This window comes from Echinops telfairi, unplaced genomic scaffold (genome assembly GCF_000313985.2).
Source record: "Echinops telfairi isolate 266 unplaced genomic scaffold, ASM31398v2 ScPeMD7_443;HRSCAF=831, whole genome shotgun sequence".
NCBI lineage: Eukaryota > Metazoa > Chordata > Mammalia > Afrosoricida > Tenrecidae > Echinops > Echinops telfairi.
Genome location: NW_022104341.1, coordinates 70,759,282 through 70,764,197, shown reverse-complemented (window position 1 = coordinate 70,764,197; position 4,916 = coordinate 70,759,282).

The following is a 4,916-nucleotide window of genomic DNA, read 5'->3' as shown; positions in this document are numbered from 1 at the left end:
TGACCTTTAAAACCAGTGAACCAAAACAAGAGACACACAACGTCACCTAAAGAAGACAGCAGCTCACAAGCATGACGACAAGGAGAGCTTTGATGACAAGGAGAATTGATGAAGAAAGATGAGTCAAATGGAGGGGATTGATGACTCATCCTAACCGAGAAAAGAAACAATGGCAAGGTCAAACCAATGGACAGCACTAACCAGGGTGAAGGATTCAAACAATGTGTAGCATTTCCAGCCCACTGGCAAGACCACCCTCTGTTGTTGTGTCTTGTCAAGACAAAGAGTAACTCCTGAGTAGAACTGCTCATAGAGTTTCTTAGGTTGTAATCCTTACGGGAGTAGATCACTGAGAGTAGGTTTCTCTCCCTCAGAGGCAAACCTCCAGCCTTCCCATTCCAAGCCCAACGCTTAACCTGTGCACCACCAAGCCTCCTTTGGACTGCCCTTGCTATGAGATGTAGTATCCCGGTGTCATTAAATGCTTTGTGTATCTATTTTGCCCTGTTCTTATTTCATGCGTGCCCAGATTAAGCCTCCATTGAATTCCCTCTGATCTTTAACTGGGAATGTCAGTAGTCTTGTCCTCAGGCACATACATTAGAAAGGAAATCACTGTCCTCCCCCCACAAGCCCGGGCTAAGGCCGTTTCTCATAAGAGCTTGACCGGGGGTGTCCTTCATGGAAATTGCGGTACTGGGCTCAGATAACCATGAGTATGCTCTGATGATTGCTTAGGTCAAAGGGTCCTGAGCTGATCTTGCAAGCTCTTCTGTCTAGCATAAAGTATGTGAGACAATGATGGCTCCAGTCCTGTTTCTGAAGTCCTACTTGCACAACGGTGATGTACTGATCTGTCACCAATCATGCTTATGGGGCAGTTTCCTTTGTCTCATCCTATTAATGCCATCAGTTCTCTGTAAACCCTTGGACCATATAATGATCACGTTTTATTTATCTCCCTCAACCAGATGATCTGTCTCTGTCTTTGTCTTGTCTTTGTCCTATTTAACATTTAATCCATTTTCACCTTAAATTGGATTTGGGATTTCTTTTGTACCCTAAAACACCACACAACCTTGCATATAGAGTTTAGTTTTTTCCATCAGGTCTGTTTTCAGGGGGGAAAGGAACGGATCACACCTGTATGAGAATTCCATCTCTGTGATCTTGCAAAGATCACTGTAAATCTGAACCAACTCCACAGAAAACAAACCATGATAACTCTTCGCTTAAAGGGCAAGGTGATTCTGTGAGAGGAGCCCTCGCGGCATAGCAGGTTACACATGGGGCTGCTAACTGAAAGGTCAGGGCTTCAAACCCACCAGCAGCGGAGGAGAGAGACAGATGAAGCTTGCTGCTTCCATAAAGATTAACACCCTTGAAAACCCCGGGAGCAATTCCACACCACCCTATAGCATCACTCTGTGTAGAATTCGACTTGAATTCTGCAGTGAGTTTGGCTTGGGTTTGGGTGATTTAGTGATGGAATTCCCACCTTCCATGTGGGAGACCGGGTCTGAGTCTCTGTCAATGCGCCTCAAGTAACCTGTCTGTCGTCAGAGGGTTGCATGTTATCATGGTGTGAGCAGGTTTCAGCAGAGCTTCTAGACTAAGAAAGGCTCCAAAGAATGATCTGGTGATCTACTTCCATGGCAACCATGGGTCACAGCGGGGTCACCAAGAGTCACAGGCCTACTAGACAGCAGCAAATGACAACAGCTTTGATTTAGCAAGTTAAATAAGCAATTTCATTTAACTCTTTCGATCTTCGACATAAACTACCCCTCTGAGCCTACTGGAGTCACAAGTCAAAGACCTCAGGGAAAAAAATGTCTAAGTCTACAAGTCAAAAGAATGATGGGGGCTCTACCAAGGATGTGAATGTCACATTGCCGTGCCCTTTGGTGGCTAAGCCGTTTGGAATTCTTGGATACAGCATACAGCTACCAAGACCACTCTTTTGTCCATTTGGAATTATACTTCTGTCTGACTCCTCTCCCCAAAGGGAATGCTGTTCCCCTGCTGTGTGCAATCCGCTCGGATGCCTGTTTACCCCCTGTTATAGATTGAATTTTTTCCACAAAAATTGTTTAAATATGATTCTCAATATTAAGTAATTACCCTCCATTTTGTGATTTGATAGAATTACCTTATATGTTGTCAACTTAACCTCTAAAATGTGAATGAGGCTGAATCAGAGGTAATTACGTTAATGAAGCAAGATCCAATCTACAGTATTAGCTTGCATCTCAAGTCTCTTTGAGACATAAGATCATAAAGAGAGCAGCAAAAATGGGAGGACCTACTGCCGCCAAGAAAGGAAAGTCCGCAACGGAGTGTATTCTCCGGACCTGAGCTCCCTTATGTTGAGAACCTCCTAATCCAGCAGAAGATGGAATTCAAGGCGTGTGGAAAGCTCCAAGGAAAGCCAGGCTGACAGATGTTGAAGGGAGAAGAGAACGTTCTCCAATATCTGTAAAAAGAGAAAACTTTCCAACACTCTGAATCAGACGTGTTGTTGTTGTTGTCGTCGCTGTTGTTGCTAGGTGCCATCGAGTGCAGTCAGTTCCAGCTCATGGTCACCCTATGCGCAACAAAATGAAGCACCTCCTGGTCCTGCACCATCCTCACAGCGGTTGTCATGTTGGAGCCCATTGTTGCAACCATTGCATCCACCCATCTAGTCAAGGATCTTTCTCTTCTTCTTTTGCTGTGTCCCCTTCTATTTGATTTCCATTCCCCGTCTGTTTGACAAAGCATGATGTCCTTTTCCAGGAACTGATTTCTCCTGTTAGCACATGCAAAGTACATGAGACCAAATCTCGCCATCCTTGCTTCTAAGAAACATTCTGGCTGTCCTTTTTCCAAGACAGATCTGTTTGTTCTTTTGGTGATCCATGGTACTTTCAATATTCTTCACCAGCACAATAATTTAAATGCACCGATTCTCCATCAGTCTTCCTTATTCAAGGTCCAACCTTCACGTTGAAAATAGCATGACTTGGGTCAAGCCCACCTCGATCCTCAGAGTGAAATCTTTGCTCTTCAACACATAGATCTTGTGCAGCAGATTTACCCAATGCAATGCATCATTTGGTCTCTTGACTATTGTGTACAGAGCATTGGTTGTGGCCCTACGTGAGATAAAATCTTTGACCACGTCAATCTTTTTCTCCATGTATCATGATGTCATCTATTGGCCCATTTGTGAGGATTTTTGTTTGTTTCATATTGAGCTATATTTTAAAGTCAGCAGTTTTCCCTCCCTCTTGCTCCATGTACAGTTCTGCATGACCACAATAAAATATTCTGTAATTCCCATTTTTCTTCATGTTATCCATTATTGGTTATGAACCACACAGTCGATGAGACTTCTAGCATCCTAAAAAAAATCTGCATGTTAAATCCATCCATGTATGATATTTCTGTGATAGCAGCATTATATAACAAGACATTTCTAATCTTATCAACCGTGCCCATTCTGGTGAACCAGCTTTCTGTCTAAAGTACTGGTTATGGTCCCCAAACAGCATGTATATCATTCCAGGACTCACCCGCCCCTGTTCAGTCAGACCAGGCTCCAACCGCTGACCAGCACCCTGAGGGTTAAGGAAACTTCCAGCATTCAGCTCCTTTCCATGGGACCCCTCTCACTGCCAAATAAACTGACACCGGTAACCTTCCCTAGCACTTGACTTCCTGGCCACTCTTGCCTTACCCAATCCAGTCCAGAAAGGAAAACGGACTCTTCTCCTTGAATAATTAACACACAAAGTTTTTCATATCAGACCACTGCTCAAACTGGGTTAATAAAAAGGTGGAATGGACATAATATGACATCCTGAGCCAAATACTTTACGTTTGGTTATCAATATGAAAAAGATCTTTTCCCAGGCCCTTGTTCAGGAGGGTTCAGGATGATAGAAATGAGAGTTGCACCCATGTGTGCTGGGACTCAGAATTGGTACAACTTTCCTGGGGGGGTACGTAGTTTGGCTATATAACTGACATGGCTTCAAAATGGAAATGTGCTTTACATCATCAATCCCATGTTTAGGGATTTAGCCTAAGGAAGTAGAGATGTACCCAAAAAAGATTTAGCTATAAGGATGTTTATTGCAGTGCTTTTAATATGCTAGTGAAAGTGAGATATAAACTAAAATTTAACAGCAGGATATTGGTTAGATAAACAGTACATTCATGTAATGAAACATCATACCATCTTTTAAATAACATAGAAATATATTTATTGATGAAGAAAGGTATTGTATATATTATGAAGCTTAAAAGCTGGTAGCAGATATAAACAGGGGAAAAGTTTAAGAAGACTTATCTATGTAGTAAGAGTTCATATATCTAAATGGCAGGCATTATGAGCAATGTTTTCTTGTCTTTTTACTAGGATTTTCTCATTTTCAGATATATTTTGTGTAAAAATAAGATTTATAATTTGGTGTTTTTAAAGAACATCAGCTTTGCGTTCACAGAGACTTGGTTCAAATCCCCACTATCTCACTGATTAGCTCTTTTCTGAGCCTCGGTTTCTGAAGGGCCACAAAGCAGATTCAAGGCAATTGTGAAGAGAACATGGGAGAGCATACATAAAGCGCCTGGCACCGAGTAGACATTTTTTTCCCCTTCCTTCCTGGATGTCCAAAAATACCTTGGGATAACAATTCACAAGGACAAGATGGTCAAGCATGCACCTAAGCATGTAAAACATGGGCTATGAGGTAAGCGACAAAAAAAAAAAAATGCAAAAGGGGTATAGGGAAAAAGCTACTATATACAAACATTCTTGAGGTAAGGACCAGGTAATATGGAAGGGACCAGATCAAATGCAGGGATGCACATGGTAGACAACAGGGGAGGAGGTGGGGAAAGGAAACAAAAAAAAAAATGATGGAAATAAG